The sequence below is a fragment of the Pinus tabuliformis genome, chromosome J (genome assembly GCF_031772625.1).
Source record: "Pinus tabuliformis cultivar Carrire ecotype Pingquan chromosome J, CPIR1, whole genome shotgun sequence".
NCBI classification, from domain to species: Eukaryota; Viridiplantae; Streptophyta; class Pinopsida; order Pinales; family Pinaceae; genus Pinus; species Pinus tabuliformis.
Genome location: NC_142295.1, coordinates 899,883,732 through 899,900,128, shown reverse-complemented (window position 1 = coordinate 899,900,128; position 16,397 = coordinate 899,883,732). Strand labels below are relative to the sequence as shown.

General features: G+C 33.2%; 1 pseudogene across 1 annotated transcript; it reads right to left on the bottom strand.

Annotated features, from left to right (window-relative positions):
- Window positions 1-3,168: 3,168 nt before the first annotated feature.
- On the bottom strand, window positions 3,169-7,366 carry LOC149229594 (cytochrome P450 720B2-like; annotated as a pseudogene). Its single transcript, XR_016247300.1, has 9 exons — window positions 6,997-7,366; window positions 6,563-6,870; window positions 5,313-5,462; window positions 4,980-5,219; window positions 4,753-4,845; window positions 4,064-4,142; window positions 3,703-3,830; window positions 3,475-3,593; window positions 3,169-3,274 (listed from the first exon to the last, which is right to left on the bottom strand). The product of XR_016247300.1 is annotated as a cytochrome P450 720B2-like (transcript).
- Between the last annotated feature and the right edge of the window lie 9,031 nt (window positions 7,367-16,397).

The following is a 16,397-nucleotide window of genomic DNA, read 5'->3' as shown; positions in this document are numbered from 1 at the left end:
TCACATTTTGAATGAGATAGCGAAACTGCAGTTTCTACTTCAGATTTTGTTATGAGTATTGGATCAAGAGCAGTCTCATGGAGGTCATGCAAACAATCAGTTCTAGCAGATTCCACAACTTAGGCAGAATATGTGGAAGAAGTTGAAGCAAAGAAGGAAATTGTGTGGCTCAGTAAAATTATGGAAGATTTGTTGGAGAAACAGGTGCATTAAACTCCATTCTTGATTGACAAAATTTCTGCAATAAACTTGGCGAAGAACGCAAAATTCCATGATCAAACAAAGCACATCAATACAAAATACCATGTGATTCAAGATCATGTTGAGGCCAAAACAATCCACCTATGGCATTTTTCAACAAATGAGAAGATTGCAGACATCTTCATCAAAGTGCTTAGAATGGGAAAATCTGAAAGATACAAAATGAGTGCTTAGACTCACCAACATCCCTTAAGATTAAGGGGGGGAATGTTGACACCTAATCTTTGGGATTTGGAAAACCTATGTAAATATTGTAAATAGAAAAATAAAGGAGGTTGGAAGATGAAGAGACATTAGGAGATGAAACCAAATAGTCTCCCATTCCTTGTATATATCCATGATATATCTTAATGCAAAAAAGCAATTAAATTCATGGAGTTACTCCTCGCAGACAAGTTTAAGGAAAATATTGATCTCCTCAATGATTTGCAGGAGGTTGAGTCACCATTTGACTAAGGGAATGCAATTTAAAGAAGCAATTTTGCAATATGGAGTCCTCAATGCAATTTCTTTGTGAAGAAGAAAGACCTCTTTAAGTAGAGAATAGTAGATTGTTGGATAAATATCAAATTCCTAAACAAGATTATGATGCCTTGTCACAATAACTGATTGGAAAAGATGAGGTCAATCAATACTTGCAAGAGTGCAAGTAGCACCTTGATTTGGAAGTCAGTTTGCTTCAAAATGATGAGAAGGAGAATATTATTATTAACTTATCATGGTCACTTGCTAATGTTGATAATGGTGCCTTTTGTTTCACATAGCTTTGAATAATACACCATTGGTATTGGATCTCTATTGCTAAGAAAAATGAAACATACTGGAGGAGGACTTGGAAAGAGTGGACAAGGCATCATTTTTCCTATTAACTCTATAGTGTGGACATTAAGAGCGGGACTTGGATTTAATCTTGTTGTTTCCTCATTACCTATATCTAGCTCTCTTGAGAGAAGAGAGGTGTTGTTTGTTGTCAAAAGGAATTTAGACTAAGGTATTGGAAGAACATGCTCCTAGCAATTAGGATAAGAAAATCGATGACATGGATACTAATGTCATTCTTGGTGAAAGTAATGTTGTACCCAACTTTGAGTGTGTAGAATTACAATATGAGCTATATCAACATCCTCATTAGAGGAAATGACCCAAGCATCAACATTCTTTGTAACATAGTAGCCCTACATTTAGAACATTGTAGAAGGGATGTGGAAGGATGAATTGTGGACCAATGTCGACCATCATTATTTCTTTTGGTTGGATCAATGGATGGTCATGACAACATTTGAATAAATGTTTGCAAAATTCATGTAAATTTCATGTCTTGACATTATTCAAGGCAACCACTGATATTAGCGTGCCAAATCATTAGCAGATTTAGGCATGCCACCTTTATTTTGTTTTAAATGTTATGAAAAAACTCAAGATCGTGTACTCTTTACATTGAGAAAGAAAGAAAAACACATTGAATTCTTTGTTAATATAACCCTTTGAAACTCTTCTGAAATCAATAAATTTCCCAAAATGCAATAATTTATCTATATATTTCATATTTGAATGCATTTCATAATTATGTGCTATGTAGGACATGTCTTTGTCTCCATGAGTTATGAATTTCTCTTCTTCTTTAGTTCATATTGTTTTTCAATTACAATTTATTTCTCAATATAATTACAACACAGATAAATTTAAGAGAGAGGCAAAATATGGAGGAAATGAGCAACTCTCAAGTGAGCCGAGCTCAACCTAAAAAGTGCCTGCACAGAACTTCATATCATTCACCAAATAATTTGTACATAAATAAGATTAGAAATATGTTGAGGAAATTGAACAAATTCCTCAAAATAGGATCTAATCTACCTAATCACAACCAATAGCTAATAATAAAATAATCTATAGAATTCTACATTTCTCCATTATTCCAAGTATCCCCCTTAATGGAGAAATTCACCCATAGTCATGTTTTTCCTTCCTTTTAGTGTGAGATGATAAAACACCATAAACCTTGTGATCTAGTTTGTCCTCATCACAATATGGTTTACCATGATTGCTGGTAGTTGATAACACTTTAGACGCTGCAAGCTTGGTAGGAGCATCTTTCCTCCTTTTAGTGTCCAACATTTGAGCACCAAATTCTTTGTGCCCATAGATAATTTTATCTGCATCCATTTGCTCCTTGTGAGTCACCTCACGAGGGCTCATTCCCATGATTGTTGAGGATGTGCGATATGAACTACTTTGTCCTCCATAGGTTACTTTGGAGCTTTGAGATGATGATTGCCTTAAATAAGAATTGTTATCTTACTTGAACACATCTTGGTTTCATTTCTGCTTTTGCTATGTTTTGATTCTTGTATTGCCTCGGTCATCATCTATATTTTCAATAGTAGGTTCCTTAGACCTTTCCTCATGATTAACTGGTCTTCAACTGCAACATCCTCTTGAGGAGACTGCAACTCATGATACTTATGACCATCAATAAAATTGTTTTGTTTACCATATAATTCCTCTGCCTAAAAATGCCACCAGAATAAAAAAAGTTGCCAAAATGGCATCATGAAAAAATACTATTATGCAGACCACTTTTTTTATCACTTGGAACCTTGTTATCTTGTTGTTTAAACAAGTATATACAATAATAGCTGATTAATACATTAACCCGATGAGAATCAAAGTGAAACCCAAATTGTCAGGCTTCAATACAGGAAATGCATAAATATGTTTGAAATATGATAGTTATATGTCCACATAGCGGCTATTATTGTTTTATGCTTCAAACTTGCTTACTGTTTTTAGCACTCCATACTGCATGAATCAAATCCTATTATAATGCGATTAATCATCCGTTCCTTCAAACTTATTTGGCTGTTTTTAATAGTCCATACTGCATGAATCAAATCCACTATAATGCGATTAATCATCCATTCGTTCTTGAAGATGATGTAGACGGATTGGAAAGCCTCTAGTCAAGTGAGAAACAGGAAAGTAGGAGATCTTATCATCCTCCAGTGCCTCCCATCTGCAAACATTAGGTACACGTAAAACACAATTTTAGCGCAGTCAACGAATATGACACTGTGTACATGCAGAGCGTAAATAAGTTCATAAACCATGTTGCCACACTAATTTGTATTGTTTTCTTTTCTTTTCTTTTCTCCTGGAGGATGATATTAATTAGGACCGATGCTTCAAGTAAAATTGATGTCTAATTTCTTTTACCTGAATTTGGTGACGAAGTTATGAGGAAAGAGGGCCAGCTCAAGTTTTGCCAGATGCATTCCTGGACAGAGCCTGGCACCCCCTCCAAAAGGTATAAAAGAGGGGTTCTTTGAGAGCTCCTGCGATATAGGTCCCAAAGATTACTAACAGAATTAGACAGAGAAAGATTAGTAAGAGATTTGGATTTCCACAAAACATGAAGTGAGCGATTTTGTGCTAATTAATTTCATTATTTTCGAGCTGCCGTTGCCAACGCCGTGGGTCAAATGTGAGCGCAGAAGAATGGTACTTTTCGTCCAGATGCATGCTGTTCAGAAGTACCATCACTGTCCACCCTCTTGGAATCACAAAGCCTCCTGAGAACACAAGTTTGTGATAATCCGAATGCCGAGGTAAATCGCGTGGCAGTATTGTAAAAATTAAAAGAAATGCTGGAATTGGAAGTATCAGTTGAGATTTTATACATTTCAAACCTTACAGAAAAATTATATATATAAAATTGTAAGCCTTACTATATATGTATATAATTGTAACTTTGAATAGAAGCATAAATCTCAAACAAGAAGAGTAAAAACATATTATTAAATGCCTTTAATTTTAATGTCTTCTTTTGCTCCTCTGAAAATCGCTGAAGCGACGTTGGCTAGACGAAGTGTTTCACATATGACCTGGGAATTGAACATCAAATCATCTCGACACTATATAATTTTTTTTTATCAATCATCAATCATCATCTCGACACTATATAATTTTTTTTTATCAAAGTTTAAAGTAACTACTCATCATTTTACTCTTTTCAGTTTAAAGTGCCCAAAAAAACACCTAAATTTCAGAATCTGTGATATGTAAAGTAGCTTCAATATTTATGATATTAGATTTAAGATTTCCATTTTTTAGAATTTCCAAATTTAAAACTTGCTATTACCGTTCACTGCACCACCAAATTCTAAAGGACAAATCCTAAATCTAATGTGATAGTTTACATCCAACCACACAAATAGGTAAAAGCTATTATAGAATTTTAAATGATCTACAATTCATTTATGTATATAAACATATGTTGCAAAATTTGTAATTAAAAAAATAAAATAATGCTATTAGCCTATCACCCCGCAATCAGACAGACATGGCCATGTCCATCTCATTGCCTAATATTCGGCGAATCAACTGGATCAAACAGAAATATTCAGCAATCAGACCTACATAACCATGTCCATCTGATTGACAGAAATCGTTTGGTTGGTCAACAAAGCAGTAATTAATTAATTAATTACATACACATTCTGTGAATTTCATTGACTGCTAGTCATCTTAAGTGAGCTTTTGGTTTCTTGGACTCCCCTTTCTCTTTAACAGAGCGCCGTGCTCCGCCTGTGTGGTGCATATTCCATCATCAGTGTAGTCAAGTGTTAATGTATCAATACCAAGTGTAGTCAAGTGTAGATATGAAATGATTTTATTTAGAATAGAGATTTGCAGCATGTACCTACACACTGAGTACACACCTTCAGTTCGTGAAGTGCCTGGGGAGAGTCCGTGAGAAATTTGATAGAAAATACCATCGCTGAGGCTGAGGTCTCGTGACCAGCGAAGAGCAGGAATAGTACTAAATCTGCTCTAACTTCTTCTGAATGCAAGTCTTCTTTCAAGAGTTCTCCTAAGAAATCATTATGGACAGCTTCAGCTGGATGCTGCCTTCTGTGCTTTATACCCTCATTAATCTTTCTTATCAGAAACTCTCTGCGCTGCAGCGATGCTAGGCATTACTCATCTCGTAAGAACCAATCAAATTAGTAATCAGTATAATAAAGGAGAAAAGCATTGCGGCTCTTGCGCACCTTAATTCCTCTGGCGTACGAGGCACCCGGGATTCTAATCGGAACGGCAAGGAAAGCTTTAGAAAAAACGGCGAATGCCTTACCGATCTCTGCCGTCTCCTTGGACGGAGATAAGTCCAGCAATTGTTTTGCCATCAAATTCAGAACAAGCTGTAACAGATGCCACATGTGATCAGACAAATCCACCAACCTAAACGGAAAACACTCAGTTCACCACCATACATATCACATGTGGTCAGACAAATCGACCAATCTAAACGGAGAACAGTTAGTTGACCACCATTCTGATGATACCAGTATTAAAAGGCAGGTTTCGTAGTTCAATTTTGTTTGATTTCGATAAATGTTTAATAAAATCCATAAAGAATGCTTAAACACTGCATAGCTTCTCTAAAAGTTAATGAATTGAATTGAAGAATTTTAATACGGCGAATGACACCAAAATAGTACAAGGGGTTAGATATTTAACTAACAAAACATGATACAAAAGTTTTTCTTTATAATAGTTTTTTTGTGTGAATAATGGTCAAAAAAATTTGGTTTCTTTTCACAAATAGTTAACAGACTATCTACTTTCAAGTCTTCTGATGGACTACAAATGTCTTTATAAGCCAGACACTCCGTGATAAAGTGCTATTAAGTTTCAAGTGCTTTTTCTTCAAAAAAAAAAAAAAACACAAGTTCTTTCTTCTCACTAGTTTTTTGGAACTACCCAACTGTTTGTATTTAACTAACAAAACATTATACAATCAAGTTTCTCTTTATAATATTTTTTTATGTGAATAATGGTCAAAAAATTTGGTCTTGTAAAGTTTTTCTTCCACAAATAGCTAACTGACTATCCACTTTCAGGTCTTCCAACTGACTACAAATGTCCAGGCAAGACACTCCCTAATAAAGTGTCATTAGGTTTCAACTGCTCCTTCCTCACAAAAAAACACAAATTCTTTCTTCTCACTCTTCCTTAAGAACTCTCCATGATAAAATACCATTAGATTTCAACAACTCCTTACTCATTAAAGGAACACAAATTCTTTATTCTCAGTCTTCATTGGAAACTACTCAACTACCTGTTTAATATATAAGATGAAGATGATGGAATCCGATCCTTAATTTTACTATTAATTGTGTTATTAAGATATTAACCTTTCCCTTGAGTCACTCAAATAGGTCTTTAAAGAATTCTTAATTAATGCATAGCTTTTCTGAAATATAAAGATTTTTGCAATGGGTTTCTTGATGGTGCTTACCTGATGGCACACCTCGTGAAGATGGATATCCCTCTTGGCTTGCCACTGGGCAAAGGTGGTGTGCCATGAAGTGCACACGCGGCTTCTCGAACCCCAGGAAATTTACGGCCGTTCCGTGGAGCTTCTTCTTGAGATCACCGTGCACCGAAAGCAAAGCGAATTTGCCGATGAGATTTCGAAAAGGTCTCGGATAATTGGATTGAAACAGCCTGCCTTCATTTTGCAGAATATGTTTGTTGAATATTGGATCCACAGACACAATCATTCGAGATCTTCCGAACAAATTTGATCTGAATATCTCGCCATACCTGCGTAATTCTCCTTCACATATATAATTCACATCTTGTATTTGATATTTGATAAAATACGCTCCAATGTTAAAATTAGCACAGTACCTTAGCTCTGGATGTTTAACGTTAAAATTAACACAGTACCTTAGCTCTCGATCTTGAATGAATCGGCGTGGTTGTGAACCCGAATTAATCGCTCGCTTGAAGCCCAAGGATTCTCCAATCAATGGCCACCCTCTGGAACCGGGAGGCAAATTGTAGCCTCGACTGTCCACTATTCTGTAGAGCTGAAGCAGAATCATCGCCAGAACGAAACAGACGAAGCCCACCAGCCATGAATACGTAACACTAGTCTCCGCCATGATCCCCAATTCAATGCTTTCCTCAGAGGGCAACTATCCCTAATCTCTTACTAATTTGAATGCTTATCAATCAATCTATGCTACGCCTCGATTATCCTTGGCTTAAATTGGTCCCGACTGCCCCCTACGATTCCAAATTTTTTGTCCACTTCCGATGCCCCGCTGCTTTCATATAATTTTAAATTTCTATTAATAATATTTCATATTTAATTTAAAATAATTTATTTGTAATATTTATTATTATTACAAATTTATATTTTATGAATATATTTTAGGTCATTTTATATAAATACATATTAGTTTTAAAATATATTAATATATAAATATTAATGTATAAAAAGTGAGTGGATTTTTAATAAGAAAAATATATTGTTTATATTGTTGGGAGAAATCACATAGAGAACAAAGAGTCTATGTGATTTCTCTGGAAAATATAAACATTATATCATGACTCACAGAAGCATAAAATCTGAGAAGAAAATTATATATAAATATTATTAATGTTAAACCTGATGAAATATTTTTTCCAGGGATTTGAAAATATAATTTCAAGCAAGATTGTGATTTCTTGCTATTAAATTACAATTTTAAATACATAAATAGATTCATCGCTCAATTATTTAATTAAACTAAACAATTATATATATATATATATATATATATATATATATATATATATATATTCAAATCTTTTTATTATTTATTATAATTAATTTGATATAAAATAATATTTAATAATATAAAATTCAGTCTACTTCTTTCTCTTTAAACATATGAATATATTTTACTATAAAATTCACAATATAAATATCTAAGTTTATTATATTATAAAATTGACAACATAAATATTTGAATTCCTTCATTTAAGTATCCAAATATTACAAATATATTTGCATTCAAAAAAATTATTACAAACATTTTGTCTAGTTACATGAAGTAGTAGATCCATATCAGTTAAAAAAAAGAAAAAACCTTAGTAAATTTAGATATTTTTACTTAATTACCTTATAACTAGCTTTATCACCCTTGTTTCAAAAATGTTTCCAACTTCTCTTTTTGTTTATCTTTTTTTCACTTCATATTTATTTTTTATTCAGAGCATTTTCTTTATCTTGCTCATTCTTATGCTTTCTCTCCTTACCTTGAGTAGCTTCATTTGCAGTTTTTTCTTCTTCAATCTTCCTGCCTCTATATGTACTTTTTTCTCAATTTTTTGGACAATTTTTTCTTCTACGTCATTTCTCTCTTCCTCCACTATTTTCTTTTCTTTTGTTCCTTCACTTCAAGATTGGCTTCTATTTTGGTGTTGTTTCTTTCACCTCTTTCTCTTCCTTCTCCTCCTTGTCCACCTTATTTTCCTCAATCATGGTTTATTTAAAGTCTTGTTCACCTTATTCTTATGTGATTTTTCCACCATTGTTGAGAAAAAGCAGGTTGAGTGGGGTCCTTAGGAGAGTCTCTTTAAATCAGAACCTCCATTATGTGTTGGAATTATGTTATTTCTTATCCTAAAGCAAAAGAAGGTTAAGTGGGATCTTTAGGAGACTCAGTTTAAATCAGAACCTCCATTATGTGTTGGAATTATGTTATTTCCTATCCTAAAGCAAACGCACGTTGAGTGGGGTCCTTAGGAGAGTCTGTTTAAATCAGAACCTCCATTATGTGCTAGAATTATGTTATTTCTTATCCTAAAAGGGACACAAGTAGACTAGAAATCTCCTTTCTCCTTTTGAGTAACAAGTAACTAGAAATTTCCTTTCTAGTTTTGAGTAACAAGTAATTAGAAATCTCCTTGCTCAATTTTAAGTAATTTATTAGGAAAACCTAAACAAATATACTGCAAAGTCTCATTTTCAATTTTAAGTAAGATGTTTCAAATATTTTTTTTTGTTTTTTTAATATTTATTTTATTTATTTGAAAATCTAATTTCAAAAATAATTATTTTTTTGAAATATATATCAATATAATTTATGATTGTCATGTAATTCATATCATTTTTTAGAGTAACTTTAAGATATATATATATATATATATATATATATATATATATATAAATTTTATTTCTTTGTTTCTAAATAATTTTTTAAAAGTATTTAAAATTTACACGTAAAATATAAATATTAAAAGAATATTAAAATGAAGAAGTGTTTCAAAATATAAATCAATAATGGAGAATGATCATTTTGGTTATCCCTTATAATAAATTTCGCTAATAACAAAATTTTAAAATTTAAAATTAATAAACTTTTAAAAATATTTAAAATTTATATGTAAAATATAAATATTAAAATGTAGAAGTGTTTCAATTTAACTAGTTGTTTTTATCTCCTTCGTTTATTAATGACTTGGTAGTTGCTTTCATCTCCTTCGTTTATTAGTGACTTGGTAGTTGCTTTCATCTCCTTCGTTTATTAGTGACTTGGAAGAAGGCATGGTAATATCAATGCTATAAAGGCAATTGATTGCAATCAATCAAAAAAATTAAATTATAAAATTGGAGAAAACTAAATATTATTTTAATGTATAAAGGGATTTTTTTTTCCAAATTTTGTTTTTTTTTATATTTTAAAATTGAATTAATATTATGTATTTTTTTAAGGTCTGGGAAACAAAATAACATTATTCTATTCTCCCAGTGTTTTTTGCTTTACAGAAGTTATAGTAGTTTGTAGAAGTTGGCAGGTGGTTGCAGTAATTTTTGCCAAATCTAAGCTGTAGAACCATGTGAGATGTCATCAGCCTCCATTCTAGGCACTCCATGAGTGACCCCACGACAGGGGGAGGGTTCTTATCAAGCCCACAAGTTGCGGATGTGATGTGAGACGAGTTGGATGAGTGCTCTCGGTTAAACATGACGAGCCGGGTGAGCGACGAGTCGGCGGGTGCGACGAGTTAGCAAGCGGGCGCATTGGTTGTGACATTTTGTTGCGACGATTGGACGAGTTGGAGGAGAGCGACGAGCTGGGGCGGTCGGTTAAAGTCGCTCAGGTCACGAGTGCGACAAGCCAACGAAGGAGTCGAAAAATCGAAAGTTGAGAATTTGGCTAAGTATGGCAACTTTGCAAAGGTGAACTTATATTGTGCGAAGTTGGGCATGTGGACCTGGCGAGGCAATGGTGTAGGCGAGCCGACATGAAGGGTGGTCGAACTGACATGAGATGTGGGCAAGTTAGCCAAATTGATAGGTCAACCTGAACCATCCATGACGAAGCATATATATTAGAGGACGTTTGGATGGAGAAAGAAATCAAGTTTGATCATCATAAGTTCAACAAGTGGAAGCTAAGGGTGAAGGGCAAGCTAGAGGGTTGGGCACATAAGGCAAGGCGAGGTGCAAGTGGTGGTCTGACCAAAGCACCAAGACGGGACGAATAGAAACGCAGAGTTTGGCTGAGCGAGCCACAGGCTGGGTAGGCGACCAGTGAAGGGCGCACTGCATGATGGGCGAACCCGCGGGTAGGGTAAGGCGGGCGACCCGCGAGAGGGCACACTTTACGCTGATGAGTTTGGCTGAACAAGTGGTCTGCGGTCTGGTGGTGACAGGTCGGTGGGCGAGTCTACAATTAGAACTACAGGCGGGCGAACTGTAACTGGATAGGCACACGATAGTGTGGCCAAGTGTTGCGGTAGAGCAGGGCGAGGGCACACAAAGTGCGGGTGGGCGCTGAACGAAGGGCCGAGTAGTGAGTGAGCATCGGGCAGGCGACACGCCATAGACAGGCCTGAACGAACAGGCAAGTTTGTTGAACGCGATGGGCGGTAGACCGGTTGCCATGACGAGTGATGCGGAGGGCTGCTCGGGGGTGGGTACCTCTACTCAACGAGTTGGGTGACTCGACCCGGTGAGGGTGGGCACTCCTGAATGAAGGTTCGGGTAGGCTGCACGGTGCAGGCCGAAGTTGTGTATTTTGGCAAATTTTGTGAGAAAGAAGTTGTGGTTCCTCTCCAAGGACTATAATTGTATATTTTGAAGAATTATCATTATTATTGTGGGCAAACTCATATTCAGGGAGTTGCCCCTCTCGTTAAATATTGTATCCATTGTGCATATGTCTAAAATGATAATGATGATGAAAGATGTTTAATTGAATGTTTTCGTTGTGTCATGAATGTTTATACTTAGAAAGTGAAAAATAAACTAAGTATGGAATGTTAGGCATAGTCCACACTTCAAAGTATTGTTGAAAATAAATCAAGTGGTGGTGTCGAACCTCCTATGAGCGGTTGAAAGACTATAGGATAGGGGTGTGACAGTTTTCCTCCTAGTGCCATACAGTTAATGAATCAAATAATGGAATGAGAGGAGCCTATAGCTCAGTCACTGGAGAAAAGGAAAATCAAATAATGGAACGAGAGGAGCTTCTAGCTCAACCACTGGAGGAAAGGAAAATGAAGAGTCACCTATGATAAGGGCTTTGTGGCAAGCAAGAAACTGAGTGTGTTTCTTGCCAAAAACCACCCAAAATAAAAAAATTTGATTCCAAACAACTCTTTGGAAAAGACCTAACAATTCATGAAATTTAATGTCCTCATTTGTAAAATCATGGGAATCTGACCCAAAGAACAAGAAATTATTCAATCGATCCAAACAAAATGGAACCCCAATGGGCCAATCAAGCTTAGGTTAAGAGAATAAGGTTTTCTTATAGTGCTTTTCATAGATCTAACAGATTGGAAAAGGGTATTTGATAACATGCCCTATTTCATGAACAATATTCATTTTTTTATGAGAAGTATGTTATAATTCGGAGAACAACCACGGCCCCAGTATGAGTGTGTTTCTTCTCATTTCCAAAAGACTTTTAGAAACTCGATATTTTAAAGGAAATTGGTAATTTTATAAGAAAATTTATGAATATCTTGAATATTTCAAAGAGAAGGAGACATGCACGCTACACCCAGATTTGTGCCCATGTAAACATTTCACAACCCTTGCTAAAATCAATTGACTTGAAATATAATGACACAATTTGGACCTAGCCTTTGGATTATGAGCATGTATTGTTCAAATTTCGTTGATGCCATGAACATATCCATTTCTTCAGAGATTGTCCATTCATAGTAGCGTAAGCAAAAAGGATAAAAGAGAAGAAAGAAGAAGAATACTTTCAATCAATCGACCCGAGAAGGGGTAGAATAACACCACAAAAAAACAAAAAGAAAAATTAAACCGGATAGGGTAATAAGTCGGCTCAAACTCCTACGGCTATGTCTAGACCGAACGCATCTCAAGGTCAACCCTAGAGGACCCCAGATACCAATACGTTTTCCATTCTAGAAAACATGGATAAAATTTATAACGAAGAAAGCTCGGAAAAACAATTGGATTGTTTTTCCGATTCTGAAGAATCCATTAGAGTGTTTGAGGAAAGTGAGGGTGGTCAAAGCCATTAAGTGCTGGAATCTTTGCTACCCAAGCAGTGTCATAAGCAGAGGGAGTCGTTTCCCCATCGCCCATACCTCTAAATATACTCTTAATCTCATAAATTAATATATCGACACGCTTCTCAATTCTCCGTATCACCGCTTTAAACTACCTTGACTTTTTCACTCGAAGAGTCGAAACATAACGGTTACATCACAATTTCCTGGACGTTGACGTTAACTTAAGGCAGCGCCTAACCAGCCATATATCAAGTATTAAATGCACCCGGAGATGCACGCGAGATAATCCGTTAACACACGAATTTGAAAACTCGTCACTAGAGATAATCCATTAGAGTGTTAACGGGCTATGTCGCGTGCATCTCCGGGTGCATTTAATACTTGATATATGGCTGGTTAGGCGCTGCCTTAACTTAATATCTGCAACTATACATTTATTGATAGAAGATTCGATGTCTATCATATTTCATCGACCTGTCGTCGGGAAGGATTGAATATTTGTATCTGTGTTTTGTCCCTCACAAGATTCGATGTCATCGGATTTCGTTGACCTTCAATGTGATCACAGTTCATTAACTTTTCGTTGCCATCGGGAAAGTCTCTACCCGAAGTTTTTACCTTTTTTTGGAGGTAAGAAAATTTATAATAATTTTCAAATTTTATAATTTAATTGTCAAATCAGTAATAAAGATCATAATATTTAGTTGTTATTTATTAATGTAACAACTCATTCAAAACTAAATCAATTTGAATTTCCCATTAAATATTATAATATAAATTTGGAAATAAATTTTACAATTTTTCAAATTTTAAAATAATAATCATCAATTATTTATCTCCGTATAAATTATATATATATATATATATATTTGAAAACATTACCAATTTCAAACAATGTTCTCACTATCTTACCCAATATCAATGGTTCGGGCACTTTTGCTTTTAAACTATTTTCACAAGCAATCCATATATTTGGACATTAAATTTACAAGTTCAAAATGTTTTCACCTATCTTACCCCATATATTTGAACATTAAATTTACAAGTTCAAAATGTTTTCACCTATCTTACCCCATATCAATGGGCTTGGCACTTTTGTTTTTAAACTACTTTCACAAGAAATCCATATATTTGGAGATTAAATTTACAAGTTCAAATTGTTTTCACATTTCATTGTTAACCGTTTCCAAATATTTATATTCATGGTTAAATACTAAAAAAAAAAAAAAAAATTGTTGTTTCAAAAGTTAGCTCTAAAATTGTCAATGTTACAATTAACTTAATACATTATTAAACATGTGTAATATACACCATTGTTGTTTAGTAGCTGCCTCTTATAACATTATTAAACATGTATAATATCCAGCATTGTTGTTTAATAACTGCTTCTTATACACAAAGTATCTTAATAATTGCGTTTTATAGAAAAAAAATAATAATTAAATTAAACAAATATAATTGAGTCAAATTATTCCTCATTTATTTTTTTTAACGATAACAATGAATAATAAAAATTAGTAATAACTACTTAAAATTTATAACTTATTTAATACAAGTGAATATTATATATATATATATATATATATATATATATATATATATATATATATATAATTAAAAAGTTACCATAACCTAATGCCCTAATTACGTGAGTTTCTAACCATACGGAACATAAAGAAAATTAATTCAATTAAAATGGAAAAATTAATTCAATTAAAATGGAAAGTTCATATACTCACTCTCCCACTTCCACTATAAATAAAGTTGATTTTGTCTGTCTTGGACTTTTCCAAATAGTGCATTTCTTATTTCTTTTGGGAAGAAAATTAATTCAATAAAAATGGTAAGTTTATATAATGATTCTCCTACTTCCACTAAAAATAAAGTTGATTTTGTTTTACTTGGATTTTTCAAATTAATATATTTTTTTGGAGCGAACGTTTGTTTAGATAATTTAAAGAAAACTCTCAAAATTACAATGATATTACTAAGTTTTTTATATAAAATAAAATTCTATTTTTTGTTTTTACAATTTAATATGTAAATTATATAAAAACCTAATATATTATTACATTTTACGGTTAAAATTAGAATGGAAACATTACCAAAATCTAAATTCTAAAGCTGGAATGTAGAGTCATGTTTATCAAATAAAAGAAAACTCATGAACCTTTAGCCTTTGCATTGCTGTCAGCATCTCGTTTAAAAAAAAAAAAATTTCAATAAGCAGTAATGAATGGTGACTTACAAACTTGATATTTTGACATGATTAGGAGAATTACCTTCATTGTTTAATTATTTTTTATTGAGTTTAAATTCCAACTTGTTTCTCCATTCACACACTTATTTTTTGACTTTGAATTCCAATTTGTTTCTCCATTCACACACTTTGATAAGATGTTTAAGAGACATGAGACCTTATAAAAATGAGAGTTAAATGCTTATTTGATTTGTAAATCGGTTATACATGTCACCTTTCCAATTTGCCAATAAAGTTGATGTTGTGAATGTTACTTTTCTAATAAAGTATGCCATGAATGTTACTGGAAAATTTATATTGGTAGAACACCCTAATCATCAAAGTCAAATCATTAACCTGTTATTGAAAAGCACTTAATTTTATAAAAATAAAAACAACAACCAATACTATTTCCAAATCTCATTCGTATCCGCATATTTAACTATCAAGGTATTATTCAAATATCAGAGATTTTTTTCATGCCATTAAAATAATATTGAAAAGTTATTAACTTTGTTTATCATTTACTTACCTTATTTTATAAGGTTGATTTAACTATAAAGGTATTATTCAAATATTAGGAAAAAAATTTTTTCATGTCATTAAAATAATATTGAAAAGTTATTAACTTTGTTTATCATCTATTTACCTTATTTTATAAAGTTGATTTGATGAATGTATTAAAATTTCATAAATATTGAGACATGACATGATGTGTGTACTACTATGACATTTGGTGATATATAATTTTTATTTTTAGTTTTTAAATAAATTTTCGTTTTTACAAATTCTGTTTATAACCCCATAAAACTAGTTTTCTTTTGTCTATATGAAGTAATGGAAAAATAGAAATTTAAATTTTCAAATTTTCAATTATTTTTTAATTTGCAAAATATTCAGTTTAATATTTGTTTTTTTTTCAAACACTTTAATAAACATTATCAAATTTGTTTTAAATTTTCAAAACTAATTGAAAATCAAGCAGTTTGACTAAAATTGATTACAATATAACCTACCTATGCGGTGGTATAATAACCTACAAAACTATTAAAAGGTGATAACATTGAAGAATTCAATGTTTTGGTTCATCAACCCATGACATTATCAGTTATGTCAATAATAGTGAACACAGTCCGTGTTGCTAAGGGCTATAAATATTTTTGGAGCTATAGCTCCATGAATGTATTGGGGTAGTATATGCCAACCCTTAGATTTAGGAAAGTACAAAATCTAAGGGTTGGCATATAATGCCCCAGTGCATTATTGGAGTTATAGCTCCAAAAATATTAGTTGTCGTTGCTAAGATTAATGGTGATTTGGAATTGTGTCAAATCATCATCCATTCACACCCTTTGATGATGACACCAAATGGAGATACTAGGTACAATGGGTAGAGTTATAAAATTTGAAAAGAGGAGGACTTGACGACTGTTTAGTTTAAAAAGAATATAGGGTGGTTGGTTGGAAACAAATCATATATGAGGTAGAATTATAAAATATGAAAAGGGAGGAATTGAGACTATTTATTTTAAGAAGGATATATGGTGGTTGGTTGCAA